The sequence below is a fragment of the Equus quagga genome, chromosome 9 (assembly GCF_021613505.1).
Source record: "Equus quagga isolate Etosha38 chromosome 9, UCLA_HA_Equagga_1.0, whole genome shotgun sequence".
NCBI classification, from domain to species: Eukaryota; Metazoa; Chordata; class Mammalia; order Perissodactyla; family Equidae; genus Equus; species Equus quagga.
The window spans coordinates 20824831-20841294 of record NC_060275.1 but is presented as its reverse complement, the minus strand read 5'-3'; positions in this window follow the sequence as shown (position 1 = coordinate 20841294).

The following is a 16464-nucleotide window of genomic DNA, read 5'->3' as shown; positions in this document are numbered from 1 at the left end:
TTACATAAACTGAGTTGATGTCTAAAGAAAACATTTCTTTTTAGGAATGTGGAACAAGTGGCAAATATTGAAAGGCAATGAGTCATAGAACAGAACGGACGTTGAAGGGTGCTTGGACCAAACCGTTCGTTTTAGTTGAAGATACCAGGCTCAAGTGGGATGACCCATCCAAGGTCATATCACTAATGAACTCCAGACCCAGAAGTAGCTCTCCAGTAACTGAGTGCCAGTCCAGAATGCCATATCATTCTTCTTCAAATGTCATCCAGTTTGCTCTCCCCCAATCCTGCCCTTGTTAAAATAAATAAGCAGACAAAACCACAAACAACAAAATCAGGTCTTTGATGATCCAATGAAATTCATCCAAAAATCCAGCAATTAATTTTTGAGTGTCTACCTTGTATCAGCAACTATTCTCTCAGGACCTGAGGCAAACGTGTAGGCAAAGAAATCAGAATGATATAAATGTCAAGGGCAGTCTTGATTGAATGACGAAGTCACAGTGAGCAAGATACAGTCTGTGGAAGATATGTGAAAAAGGGAGGACTATCCCAGCATATTTTTAGGTTGCTCTATCAAAAGGACACAACCATCCGCGACCCCAAGCTGGAGCCACACACATACTGCAAGGCTGAGTCAGAAAAGCAGCTGGCAGGACAGTAGGGGAGGGATCCAGTCAGTGGGTGTGAAAGAAGTCCAGAGCTTCACCACACACAAACAATCCCCCATACCCCAGGGCCTTTGCATTCACTGGTCCTGTGAATCTTTCCCTTGGCTTCACACAACTGGCTCCTTGTTATCCTTCTGGTCTCAGCTTAAACATCACCTCCTCTTAGAGACCTTCTTAACCATTCTGTCTAAAGTAAGCACCCCATTATATTATTCTCTGCCACAACATCCACTTTATATCTGTAGTGGTGCCTTTCCCAATTGGGATTCTTTTACTTCTATATTGCCTGTATCCCCCATCAGACTGTAGACTCCATAATTCAGGGACTACATGAATCTCGCTCACCCCACGTACCCATGCCTAATGCAGTGCCTGGCACGTGTGAGGTGTTCGATAACTATTTGTTGAATGAAGAACCAATCTTTATCCTCAAGATGCACCCTTTTGCTGAAGAGTGGAGCTTTTCTATCTTTTCAAATCAGTTTCTCTTAAGGTTTCATTTTAGCTTGATTTCATTGTTGGTAAATGTTGCTGGTGAATATCTGGTTTGATTTCCAACAGGCCACTGGCCTTTTGTCACCTGAATCCTAGATCCTAAAGATAGACCAAGGATAATTGCCTAAACTTACCAAACCATAGGGACAGTCTCTTCATGACTGTGAAAGCAATACAAGATGCTGTTGTTGTATTGCTTGACTCTGATAACATTTTTTTTTTAAATCCTTTTTTTAATTATCTTTTTTAATGCTTTTTTTTTTTTTTTTCCTTTTTCTCCCCAAAGCCCCCCGGTACATAGTTGTGTATTCTTCGTTGTGGGTCCTTCTAGTTGTGGCATGTGGGATGCCGCCTCAGCGTGGTCTGATGAGCAGTGCCATGTCCGCGCCCAGGATTCGAACCGACGAAACACTGGGCCGCCTGCAGCGGAGCGCGCGAACTTAACCACTCGGCCACGGGGCCAGCCCCTGACTCTGATAACATTTTACGTATGAGAAACTGTGGCTTGGGGGTACAACAAATTTCCTGAGGTCACACAGCCACGACGTGGGAGAGCTGAGACTTAAACACAGGTAGACGGTGCTTCTGCTTACAGCTCAGTGACATGTGCCCTGGCTTTAGGTCACGGCCAACTGCAGAAAAGATTGGCATATGTTGAACTTTTAACCTTGCAACACACACAGGGAGGACAAGACCACTAGGGTACAGACAACATGCTCTCTACGCAGCATCTTCATTTCTTCTCTGCAACTCTATTCTCCCAATCTATGAAGTCCCTCAAAAAGTGACAAAACCCTGAAAATAGAACACTCAAACTGTAACAGAAAAAGCAATTTTATGATTAGAAGGAAACCTTCTAGAAGGCTGGCAATTAACTTTTGAGTCATCTTTAAATTAACAAAACTCTGTGGACACCAAGAGTGAAAGACTGTCAGTTTTATTTTTTCCTTCTCCTTTCCCCAAACCCCCAAAACATCTCAAAGTAAAGCCAAAATTCTGCTTTCCCAGGATTATGATTCAATCCCCTGCCTGTCCTTTGCACCTTGTACAACTGTTTCTGCGTGGATGCCACTGTGGTGCAATTGTTGGTGTATTCTGTCTCTGCTTCAGTATATGCTCCCTTTATAAAGGTGCGGAGAAGGTCTTTGCATCCTAATGACCGAGCACACCGCTTGGCACATAAGTGATTGTTTATGGAACTGAATTATTCCTCCAAGAATGACCCAGAAAATCAAGCAACTTTGGAAATAGAGTTGTACGACAACAGAATGATGTGTAAAATAATAAACCTTCCTCATTGGACCTAGGCACATAACAAAGCACAATTTTTGTTTTGCCTACTTTTAGATGTTTGGGGGGTTTTGGAAAAGGAAAGGTAAAAAAATAAAACTTTCTTAGTGTTCACAGAGTTTTGTTAATTGAAAGAGGACTCAAAGATTTAGTACCAGCCTTCTGGGAGATTTCTTTCTAATCATAAAACTGTTTTCGCTGTGATAGTTTGTGTTCTATTTTAAGGGTTTTGTCATTTTTTGAGGGACTTGATAGATTGGAAGAAGAGGGCAAGAATAGAGTTCCGGAGAAGAAATGAAGATGTTGTATAGAGAGCATTTCGTCTGTCCTCTGGTGGTCTCGTCCTCCCTTGTGTGCACTGCAAGGTTAAAAGTCCAGTGCATGCTGATCTTCACTGATGCAAAGCCACAGCACATCACTGAGCTGAAAGCAGAAGCATGGGCTATCTGTGTTTAAGTGTCAGGTCAGCCATGTAGTAGCTGTGTCATCTTGGGCATTGGCTGTGCCCCCAAGCCACAGTTTCCTCATCCATAAAATGGGTATAATAATCTGTCATAGGGGCCGGCCCCGTGGCTTTGTGGTCAAGTTCAGCACACTCCAATTCAGCAGCCCAGGTTTGTGGGTTTGGATCCCAGGCTCCGGCCTATACCGTTCATCAGCCATGCTGTGGCAGTGACTCACGTACAAAGTGGAGGAAGATTGGCACAGATGTTAGCTCAGGGCTAATCTTCCTCAGGAAAAAGAAAATCTGTCATAGAATTATTATGGCACATTAAATATAATAATATTATCAAAAGCACTTGGCACAGTGCTCATCCAATGATTGTAACTTAGCAATTATGATACATACTCTTTAATGTCACATTTTTCAAATTGCAGTTCTCAGTTCTTTAATGGTCATGAAATTGACTTACTAGGTTGTGACCAACTTTTTGTTTGTTCAAAGTGAAATAGAATAACACAGAAAATGCCAACATGCCTTGCATGAATTAAGTGTAAGTGTTGTTTTACAAAAGCCTGTTTCAGGTGTGTATATACAGTGTAGTATGTGCATACGAGGTTACCATCAAAAATGTTTGAAGCTTTAGTAGATGGGCTTCATTGCTCTGCTAGCAAGGGTATTCATGAAGTATGTTCTAGGAATTTACTGGAAAAGAGAAAAGAAAGCTAATCACTCTCTCATTTTATTTCTCCTCTTCTTAGACTGCACGCTATTTCAAAACCAACCGCCACCACCCCACCAAAGAAAGGGAGATGGATAAAAAGATAAATTTTTTTTAAAAATAGACAATATAGAAAGAATAGAAGGAATTTTGGAAAACAGCAAGAAAAGCTTTCATCTATTCAAAAGCTCAATAAAACTGACTAAACTTAATATACTTAACCTGGTTTTTAAAATCCTTCGAAAGCTGCACCCCTCCCCCTCAGTTACCTCTCCAACTTCATCTCCATCTCCTTCCCAAAAGGAAGTTTCCTTTCTAGTCAACTAACCACACAACATACCTTCATTGAGCGATTTGTCTGTGACAAGCACTATGCAAGGTGCAGTGAGGAATTCAAGATGAAGAAACAGGGCCCCTGACCTCCCTGTATCCATACCCTAGTGGGTAGGCCAGACATACACAAATCACCCCCACTCCTGACAGACCGAGCTGAGACTTATCAAGAGGTAAAATCATGCCAAGAGACTATAGCACAATGAGAAATTACCAGCTGGAGAAATCTAAAAAGACTGCTTCGAAAGATGAGATTAGAGCTGGATCTGGAAATATAAGTGGTACTCCCATCAGGCAGGTAGAGAGAAGGACATTCTGGGATGTCTAACTCTGACAAAGGCTGGAAGGCTAGAGAGTCAGAATCTTGTTAGGGCTGGTGAGTGGAACTGAAGGACTAAAGTGTTAAAACTCAGTTGGCAAATTTGGACCCATTGGCCTTCATTCGTGATGCGTGCAACTATCATGCGTCATGCACCTAGTGGCAGTGATCAGCTAAGCCTGAGAAGATCATTTGGGAAGCAATGTGGAGGACAATGAAAGTAAGGAGAAACTCAAGGCAGAGACCAATTGGAAATCTATTGCAGTTCTCTCAACCAATGATTATGAGAGTCTGAAGTAGGGCTGTGGCTATGGCCATGGGAACCAGAAGAATCATTCGAGAGATGCTGTGTGTAGGTTACTAGGAAAGTTATCTGGGTTACAAAGCAATAGAAGAATCCATTCAAACTGGCTTAAATGGTAAAGGAGTTGCAAATCTAAAAGTCTAGAGCCATCATTTAGGGCTCTAGCTTCATTTCCTCACATTTCTCTCAGCTCAACCCAACTTTATACATCAAGCTAACTCTTCCTTGGTCCCCAAAGTGGCCACCACCAAAAACTGAAGCTATTAGCTTTTTTGTCTGTCTCGAAAGGATGCAGTTGCTGTTTCTCCCTAAACCTTGATACTAAAACCTCAGCTGAATTCTAACTGTATCATCTTAGGAACACATCCGCTTTTGCCCCAAACCATGTAATGACTGGCGTATGTTCATGTCTAGGTAGTAATTATGTTGATAAGGCTCAAACTAGTTAAATCCCATTCTTGGAGCTGAGGTGAATCAATCCTTCCCAACCCACAATGCTTATATACTGGAGGGAAGGGAAGATGGATGTTGGAGACACAAGCACAAGGTTTGCCAAGCTTTCTGGACATCTGTGCCCCATGCATTTGTTTCCATCTTTTCTCTTGTTTGACCTGACCTCTCTTGTGCAGATCCCTGAATAATTCCTACCTTTCCATCAAATCCAGCTCAATTCTTACCTCATCTTTGAGGTCTGTGCTGACTTCTTAATCTTTCCCCATCATTCGTTCCTCTGAACTAACTCATTTACTTAAAAACTTTTCAAAAAATTGCAGTACAACATACATACAGTAAAAAGTAAATATCTGTATCTTGACAAATTTTCACATATATATATATACATACATATACACACACACACATGCACACACACCCCTGTGTAACCATCACCCAGACTAAGATGTAGAACATTTTCAGCAACGTGGAAATCCAGAAGGCCATCTATCTCCTTCCCCTTCACGGTCCATACCCATGCTCTTTGACTTCTATCTTCAGAGATTAGTTTCGCCTATTCTTGAACTTGGAATCACCCAGTATATATTCATGTGCGTCTGTCTTTTTTCACTTATTACATCTGTAAGATTTATGCATGTGATTCTGTATAGGAGCAGGCTGTTCTTTTTTATTCCTGTATAGTATTTGATTGTAGGAATTCAAATATACTTGTCTATTCAACTCCTTCCAAAAAGTTTAGGATTTCCAAATTTTGGCTACTATGAGTAAAGCTGCTTTGAAAATCCTGTACATGTATTTTGGTGGATATTTGCACTTATTTATCTTGGGTATGTACCTAGGATATCCTAATATATGACTTGAATTCCTGGGTCACAGGTAGGCACATTTCAGTTTCAGTAGACACTGCCAGACAGTTTTCAAGAGTGGTTTGACCAATTTATACTTGCACAGCAATGTATGAGATGAACCTATTTACTTTTAGTATAAACTGTTGTAATTTATATATTTATGTGTTGGTATTGCCTTATTGATTGGACTCTAAACCTCTAGAGGGCAGAGACTGTCTTAGAGTTCTTCATTGTTCCACTGCCGATATTGTGTTCGGCACAGGCATGATGATTCTGTCAATTTCCCAGAAAGTTCTAGCCATGACTTTTTAAAACTATATATTTATTATACATTTCTTTATTATATATGTTATAAAATCATGTATTTATCATGTTTAATTAATAATCAATAACTTCATTAACATAATGTTTTGCCATCTCACTTTTTAGTATATATCCAAAAGAATTGATGACATGATCTTGAAGAGATAGTTGCACACCCAAGTTCATTGCAGCACTATTCACAATAGTCAAGAGGTGGAAGCAACTTAAATGTGCATCAGTGGATGAAGGGATAAAGAAAATGTGGTATATACATTCAAAGGAACATTATTCAGCCTTAAAAAAGAAGGAAATCCTGTCAAATGCTACAACACAGTGGGCCACAGGACATTATGCTAAGTGGAATAAGCCAATCACAAATACTTCATGATTACACATATATGAAGTCTCTAAAGTAGTCAAATTCCTTGAAACAGAAAGTAGAATGGTGATTGCCAGGGGGTGGGGGAGGGAGAAAAGGGGAGTCGTTGTACAGTGAATGTGGAGTTTCAGTTTTGCAAGATGAAAAGTTCTAGCAATCTGTTGCACAGCAATGTCCATGTTGTTATGTTAACAACATGGTACACTTAAAACTGGAGGAGATGGTAAATGTTATCTCATGCATTTTTACCACAATAAGAAAATAATAATGTGTTTCCTTTTAATTTTAGAGTTTTAAAAGTTAAAGAGAAGTACCCTATAACACATATGTATATTCACAATGAAAATAATATCGCCATTATTTCTCTCAAGTTCAGTTCTCTCCAGCAGATTTTGGAGATCTAAATTGTTGATTCTTTATCTTCAGTGACAAATTTTATCACATGCTGTTTTAGCCATTCATAGATTGCATTTAGGTTGTATAGTTCTACTAATAGAATCTGATAAAGAACTTTTTTGTATTCTTTGCATTTATTAATTGTATTTATTGGATTTGTATTGTTTTGTATTTATTTCTTAGCTAACTCACAAGAAACTTATGAGCAGTTCTCCCTGGGATTCTAGGATTCTAAGCGAATCCATTCTCATTTCTTCCATATTTTAGTTACTTCTGTAGCTGCTTTCTTTTCATATGCTTTGTTTGGGGTCTTTGTCTTTCGGCCTTGAAACCTGTAGATTCTCCTGATGGGTTTCCAGATGGAAGGATCCCTTCTGCATGGGATAATTTGTGGCTTCAACTAAGTTGCTCACTTGGGTCTTGTTGACTGCACTTCCACCTCTGCAGAAATGGAGGAGCGTGCTGAGTTCCACGGTGATTTATCGGTGCTTTGCAAATGTTCATGAGCATCCCAATAGTCTGGAGAACTTGTTAAAACTCATACTCCCGGGCTCCAATCCCAGAGGTTCAGATTCAGCACATCTGGGGAGGGACAGGGATCCACGCAAGCTGGCTCAGGAGAGGTGATTTTGCACATTCTTCTCAACTCCATGTTCAGTGATGTCACAGAGCTTGAAATCGGCCAGGTGGGAGCATTTATACCATTGAAATTAGCAAACGCTAAAAATCGGGACTCTCCTCCCAGCCCTAAAGAGCCAGATGTTAAACATTTACCAGCATGCCACTGGACACGTGACTTTGCAAACAGCCAGGTGATACCGATTTTGTTAGTCTTGAAACCATACTTTGAGTTGCATGTGCACAGGAACACACAAACACACCACGCACACATACACAAACTCATGTCCAGATTTTTGAACTAATATGAAATGATTGCATCTATTCTGCAATTGCTTGAGTTTCAAATCATGGTGAGGTCAAAACATTTCTCAGGGTCAAAATATCTTGATCTTTATCTTTCCATCGATCTATTCATCTATCTCGGATTAATATACCTACACCTAATATACATTCATGTTTATACCTACATCTAGTTTGATAAATCCAGTATGTATCACTTCCCCAGGTTGTTTTCGTACTCTGAGTACTTAGTCCAAAGTATCCATTTTGCTTCCAAAAATCAGGAGGAAAGAGAACTGCCACGTCTAATCCATTCCTGCTGGGATTTCTGTGACTGCCCCTGTGTCACTGTTGATAGCTGGTCCTGTGCAATCAGATGGTGTTATCCACAGCCACAATGAGTTCTTCTTGGTAGGATCCCTGCAGTGACCACAGTCCTGCCCTACACGTGGGCTCCAGTATTATCCACTTTTGTCCACACTCACATGTGTAACATCTGGGCCAAAAAAGCTAGATGGTTCAAATGGACTTCTGACTTCATGTACACTTGGACCAGAAGTAGCCATCCCCAGGTACTCCCAGGCCAGGGCGTGTAGGCTTTACCACCCAGCTAGGCTCCCCTTCCCTTGCAAGCATTCTTCTTTGGGGCCATTGGAGTATATTCCTGTCGAGAGGAATATGACCAACTCAGACATGAACAGACTAACAGCAGGCAGAGAGGTTCTAACCATGTTACCCTGAGAAAAGAAGGAGCCAGTAAGATCCCTGTCCTCCCAGGGGGGTTACTGAGCCCCATTCAGTTTGCCCACCCCTTCTCACATGACCAGCTGTGCTAACCAACTTGATGGAAATTAAAAGGTCTTTCTATACCCTTACCCTGGGCCCAGACAGGTCTCCTGGTCACACATTCCATTACTGAGAGAAGTAAAAGAAAATCTGCTTCAAAGGGGCCTTCTGTGTCCACCCACTTCTGAACCAGGAAGTGACTGTAAGCTTCTCTCACTGAAAAACATAAGTGTAAGTTCTTCCTCACCATGTGACCTATGACTCACATATCTGGTCATCAGGGGTTTTTAAAATGTAAATTGGTCAGTGCTATAACGATTGGTCTGTGAATTCCTTTCCTTTCCTTCTCTTTTTTCACTTAACAGTATGTCATGCCATGTTTTCATATCACTATACATAGGTTTGCCTGATTCGTGTTAACGCCTGTGTAATATAGAAATTATGTAACACTATCACACACATAATGTGCCAGGCACATTTTTAAATATGTTTAGTTCTCAGGACCATGCTATGAGGTAGATACTATGTACACTCCCATTTTATACTTGAGTAAACTGAGGTATAGAGAAATTCAATAACTTGCTCACAATCATAAAGTTAGTAGGTATCCAGTGCCAGGATTGGAACCCAAGTTGTCTGACTCTGGGATGCGTGGCCTTAAGTCTACTGGCCTGGCTGTGCTGTGCCCGTACCACAGCTTTTTCAGCCATTCTTTTGCTGATCCTGTTCCGGTTTTTAATCTTTGTTGGCATCTCCTGCTGACTAGCACATTCTTGGATGCCTCTCCTGCCTCACAGTGATGTATATTTAGGGAATTAAAAAGAACTGCTATAGTAGTTTACCTCTAAATTAAAGTAATTATTAGATAGATGACTCTCCTTTTAAAAAAAAATTGTCATGTATTCCAAATTTCAATAAACATGTCTTTTGGGTTATCAGTGGCTTTGGCAAATCCACGTTACATCCATGGGCCATTACCATCGATAATTGAGAACTCACACACAAGTTAATCAATCATTTCATCCCACTTCCCATCTCTCCTGCATGGTTCTAGATGTTGCCTATCTCAGTGTTAGAATTGGGAAACACAGTGAAATTGTTTCACCCTTTGTAGTCCAAAAAATTGTCATTACAGATACAACGAGCTGCATAAAGTTAGAAATGTGGGTGGGGGTGTATGTGCGTGTGGAGTGGGGTCATGCCGAAAGCTTTTCCACTCTCACTGGCAACAATTTTATACTACACAGCAGCATTTCCTTGTCTCCTAAAGGAATGTTTTCCATTCTTCTCAGAAGCTCAAGAATAAAAGAAGCAAAAATGAGCATAATATAGAATGTATTAGACTATGCTTCCCCACTCAATTCAAGGTGAAAGCTTTCCACCTTAGGGGTAGTAGAAAAAAGACTGTATTAAGAATAATAAACCTGGGTTCAGGTCTTACCAACTGTGTGATGTTAGACAAGGTTTTCCTAACCGTAGCAGCACTGATATTTTGGGCTGGATGATTCTTTGATGTGAAAGATTTTCCTGTGCATTGTAGGATGTTTAGCAGCGCCCCTGGTCTCTACTCACCAAACTCGAGTAGCAGCCACCACCCCCCACACCGGTTGTGACAATCAAAAATGTCTCCAGACATTGCCAAACGTTCCCTGGGAACCAAAGTCACCCTGATCGAGAACTGCTCTAGACAGACCTCTGAATTTCTTGGAACTACAGTTTATTTATTTATAAAAATGAGGATCATTTTATTTATTTTATGGAGTTGTTGTAAAGAGCAATGTATTCACACAAGTTTTGAAAATTCTAAATTGTCACTTAAGCATTAAGTTAGATATTACTGTTGTTATTTATTATTTAGCTCATGCTTTTTGTGACAGTGCTACATATGACAAGAAATATATTATCAAGCTATTATTGATCTCAGAATATATTTCTATGTATATTTCTAAGAGGGGCTATCAGAATAGTCATAATAGATGGAAGAGGCCAGGCACTATTTGCTATTGTCAATAAACTAATAGCTAAGATTATTCCATTTTGTAACCATAGACTGCCCTCCTGCTGCTGGTTAACGTATTTTGAAAAGGACTGCTGTCAGTCCTCAAGGAAAATAGGTACGTAGAGTGTAAAGCAGATACTCATCACCCCATGACCAGAAGAAACATCACAAGAGCGTATCTTAGTGTCAGGAGGCCAGGTGATCATCATTTGCAAAGCACAGCATAGGAAAGAGATCCTCTTAAGGAGAAAGCAATTTCTCTGACCCCTGGGTTTTACAGCTCCATGGTCTTAGAATGCGCCTCATTCAGAAGCTTGAATTGTCATGACTGATGTTCATGTCATCAATGTCATGTCATTGGAGCTCCCTAGTGTAGAATGTCATGTCGTTTGGAACCCAAAGCTTCAAAAGGTAGACTTCTCATGTGATTCTTCCTGTGTCCGTCTACAGGTCATGCATAGTACAGGCCCTCGCACAGGTCAGGCAAGGGACACATTTTTATTGAGTGGCTGGATAGTTATTATTTTGATACATCTTAACAACAATAATTTTCTGAAAGACACTAGATACAAAGATTCTGCACATAAATATTGAAGGAAGATTTTAATTTTGCCACCGCGTCAATTTTTTTCAAGCAGATCCTTCCCTTTTTCTGCCATGCTTCTAACCCCACCCCAGAATTCTTGGAGAAATAGCTCTGATACATGTCAAGGTCACACACTGGGAAGTCTTCAGCGGGCGTGGGGGCAAGTTTCCTTCCTTTCCTCATCTTCCTCTTTTTTCTTCCTCTGGTGTGAGTAAGCGAGCCTTGCTGGGCCTTCTGTTGCGAGGTTAATGAAGGGTTAAGAAAAGAGTGCTGAGGTCTGTTTGGTGCTGGCTGTGGTCCAGGTTTTAAGAGCAGGACAAAGAGGGTCTTTGCGTTCATAGCATTGCCCATCCAGTCTCAGCAGGAAAAAGAATGCAGGGACTCAGGAAGGGGAGCAGAATGGCAGGACAGGATCTTACTCGGGAAGGAGCTAAGAAAACTTCAGCATCTCCAGCAATTGATAGATGAAAAAGTGACATCTACAAAGGACCAGCAGTGACCTCAGTTGGAAGGATCTCCGTTTTACCACCTTGGGAAATAGACTGGGGTTAGAAGAGGGTTGGTGGTCATTATAATGGCTACCATTTAGGGACAGCCTACTACATGCTGGGACACTTCTAGCAGGAGTCAGGCCAATGGGAAGAAGTAGAAATGGAGATGGCTGGCAGGATTACGGAGACCAGGTCATTGAGGTAGATAAATTGGCACAAGGGTTGAGGGCCCATCTTGGAAGAAAACAATTGAAGTTCCGACCCCTCTCTCTTTTTCAGTTCTTAGAAACTTTCAGCTGCACAGTTCTGAGATGGCTTTGTAAAATCTTCACTCCAAACAACAGGTATTATCTATAACTTAAGCAAGGTAAATATTTTCTAAGCCAAAAAGAAATCTAGGCTAGAAATACACCAATAATACAGACTTGATCCTGATTAAAATCAGTTATTCCATGAGGCTTATTCTTTTGGTGGATGGATGACAATTGAAATACTAGATGATATTTATCTACTGTAACAATTACATAAAATTAATTCATAATGTTCACTCAGTAACGTTGTTTGCATATACTCCTATTGCTAGGAAGGTGCTATGTAATTCATTTTTCACACATCAAAATCCAGTAAATTGATATAATTATATTATCCTCCTTAGAAATGCTGATGGGGTCTGGTCTACATATCTCAGAGGGAAGAGAGGAGAACAGTGGGTGACATCATGTGCCATATGTTCAGCAATACCTATAGCACTGTAGGTACAATGGGCAGAGGTGAGAGTCTTTATGCCAAATCTCTTCATTGTTGGGGGATGTGATGAATTTTAAATTCATATTTTATTTATTGTCCAAGTACTGTATTTTCTTGTCTGCTTTTCTTAAAAAAAAATTCATAGAATTTATTTGCCTCTTCCAGGGAAACCTGTAAACCAATGGAAATATTTTTGACTGTCTGACAATGTCTGATAAATATGCATTGTTCTTGAAGGTCAGTAGGTCAAATGATGGATATAATTTGATTCAATTTAATTTGATTTGATTTGAGTTTACAATAAATTTTCTAACAAATTGTAAGCAAACTGTTGTGTGTAAGGGTTAGTGGGGATTTTCCCATGTTACAAGGCCAATGGATTTGAAAAGCGACTATTTCTCCTGTTAACCCTGACTCAGGCTGCCTTTCTTCAGCAAATTTAGGCCCCAGAGAATCAACAGGACAAACCTAGGAGATTTTATTCCCCCAGAGACTAAACGAGGGTTTTGGAATTAGGTGTTTTGAGTCCTAATCATAGGTCTGTCAAAGAACTTTATATGCCACTATACACAAATGCCATTTTCTAGTTTTAAAAACTGAGTTAGATGATCTCACAGTCTCAGCACCAAGTTGATAACGAAAAGATTGTTGCTGGTACAAAATGCTACCATCCCATCACTAATGATTATCGTCAGGATTTATGATGTGCTAATTCAATTTAAGAAATGAACTCAAGGAAAGAATACGCCAGGATTTTTTTGATGCAGGTTAACGTCAGCAGAGAAAGTGTAATACTGTATTTGAAGGTGTGGACTGTGTATTTTTTCACTAGATAAATACTAATTCCCTTCCCAGCTTTCCATTCAAGTGGTGACTCCTAACGCCTGTGAACAAATGTGCTTAGCCCTGCTAATGCTGATAAAAACTGCAAATCTGTCTCTTTCACTGTTGATCTACAAATAAAAGCCACACACTCCATCTCATTGTACCCTTAATGGAAAATCAGCAGGGCTGTTAGCAAAATTTCCAGCACCGAGAAAAGATAATATTAATTCAAGCACTTGAGGAAAATTCCCCAAATCCATCTTCTTCTCCTTGATAACATTATAGAAGTTTTTGATATACTGATATTTTGAGGAGTTTCAGCCTATGACTTACTAGCAATGCAATTTATTAAACAGTCACGTTAAATCATCTTCCACATAAGCCTCAAACTTGTCAACCATCTTAAACTCCCACCCTCAATAGTTTTAAAGATTTACAATGCAAGGAGAAAATTAGACCCATCTAGCACCTTGCCACCATATTTTCACAATATGGGGTTTTAGTTATCATAGGAGGAAGTGCCACCTTGGAAACAAAGGGACCTTGAGTACGTTTTAGAGGAAGGCATTGAGTTAAATACTGCTCCCCATTCTGATTAGACTGTTTGAGCCATTTAAAGGTGGTATAATGGTTAAGTTCATACACTCTGCTTTGGGTGCCCGGGGTTCACAGGTTCGGATCCCAGCACAGACCTACACACCGCTCATCAAACCATGCTGTGGTGGCATCCCACATGAAAAAAGTGCACAGATGTTAGCTCAAGGACAGTCTTCCTCACCAAAAAAAAAAAAAAAAACAGTGAAAGAGATGAGCACATTTATTTTTGGTTCCACAAAATTCTGCTTTTTGACTTGTCTCGAGATGTGCATATTTTTATAGAGCACGTTAGGCAAAGGTAGCACTGTGCTGTGGGCTGTGGGAGTAATGACAATTAAGACAGTGTTCCACCTTCAAGGAAGGTGTTATCTTCTAGAATATAAGTTCTGGAGGGCAGGGAAGGGCAGAATCTGTTTGATTCGTTGAGACACTATAATATACCCACAATAAATAGTTGTAAAATCAATGGGAGAGGATGGGGGGTAGGAGACGCAGACGTTAATGTATACAAATGCCAGCAACTGAATCGCGGAAGAGGGGAGGGTGCCTTGTGGAGTATGGACTAAATATGCCAGTGGTCAGCCTTGTGTTCTAAAGGAAACCACTCCTGCTGGGGAGTACCCACACTCCGTATTGAAGATCGGACACATCTGGAGACAGGATTTTCATGAAAGTCCTTGAGGCAACGGTCTCAGGGTGTCATTCACCAAACATATTGAGAACTTGCTTTCTGAAAGGCGTATGCTGGGTACCTGATGAATTCAGAGAAACGTTTTGCCCTTCAGGAGTTTCCAGGCTTTGAGGGAAGGAAGGCAGGTTCAGAGCTGCTGAAATGAATGTACGTATGCCTTGTGTGAAGCTTCTGAGTGGTGCAGAGGAACGTTATAGCAGTGAACCCACGAGCTGTAATAGAACTGTTAGGAGAGTCTGAACTTTAAAACACAGATGGAAAAGGCAGGAGTAACTGCCATGAACATGAATTAACCTGGAGACAGAGATTATGTGTGAACTTGCTGCATTCATTCTGTTTCAGCAATTCTAGCCTCTTTGCTTTTCCTCCAGCCTATTAGGCATCTGTCCCCAGGGCCTTTGCCCTTGCTGTTTACTCTGGTTAGAGCACTTTTTCCCAGTATCTGCAGGCTCACTCTCTTACCTCCATCAGGCCTTTATACTCATGTCACCTTCACCCCCTCCCACGTCCCTCATTGCTCTATTTGATATTACAAATTCCCTGCTCCCTCTTGTTTGCTTTCTTTTCTCAATAGCACTTACCATCCAAAGATTTTTGGGCCTCTAATCAAAAGTCACATTCCATCACCATCTGACACCTGGATCTGATTTTCCCATTGACTCCAAATTCAGAAGATGATAAAAAGAATGCTATATATTGACTCCCTAACAACTACAACAGGAAGATATCCATCAAGATGGAAAGATTACACCTAGGGAGGTGACTGACACAGCAGCATGAGGCATTCCAGAGGAGCGAGTCTGGGAGAGCGTAACTTTACTGCAAGACGTGGCTCTGCGTTTTGGGACATTTCTCATGCTCTGCAATTTCAATGATGTTTTACATGAGCTGGATTTAATATAAATGATGAGAACTGAGTACCACCTACCAAGTTCTGGAATGCTGTAATTCTGCCAGTACGACGGGACTCGAGCACCTGCCTGACTCATGGAGAGTTAGAGCGGGAGACCTGAGAAGGACTTCCAAGACTCACTGACACTCACAAGAATCTGAACAATGTGGCGGAGCTCTAGCTGACTGAGAAATCAGAGCAGTATAGAGAGCTGTATGGTGCACAAAAGTCTGGCATGAAGCAAAGTCTTCGAGGAGATCAGGATTTTAATCCAGAGTTAAAAACTGAAGCTGCGCCCCAAATCCTGCCTTAGTAATAGTTATACCGGTAAGTCCTCGATTGGGCCAGACAACTCTCCACTGGCTCATCTTTGACGCCTGCCGCAAACATCCAGTAGAGCTTGATGCATCAAAACCCTAGCACTGTATCCCAAAGCACTCCAGCACAAGAACTGACTTGGAAAATTGATCTTAGAGTCTAGATTGAATATTTTCCCCCATCTGCTATGAGTTCACCATCAGCTGTACCCCTTTTTCTTTCTGATCACCTTCTGCTTCCCTGCCTAGGGCCATTTTTTTCAGGCATCCCCATAGAGTCTCCCAGTGGCATCCTACCTAAAGCCTTCCACCCTCTTACAAACCTGAAGCTAGACAGCACCATGATTGAAACACATTTCATTATTTTTTGAAATTGTCATAGTGAAAGGTATAACACTGGTTTTCTCAGTAGGATTTAGAACAGTGCTGTCCAATAGAAATCTTATGCAAGACATGTGTAATTTCAAATTTTCTAGGAACCACATTAAAAAAGTAAAAATAAACAGGTGAAATTAAGGGAAAGTATACTTTATTTAACCCCATATATCCAAAATATGAAAATTTCAACATGCAATCAATATAAAAAATATTAATGAGATGTTTATGTCTTCAAAATCTGGGCTGTATCGTACACTACACCTCAGTTGGGATGAGCCACATTTCAAGTGCTCTGCAGCACA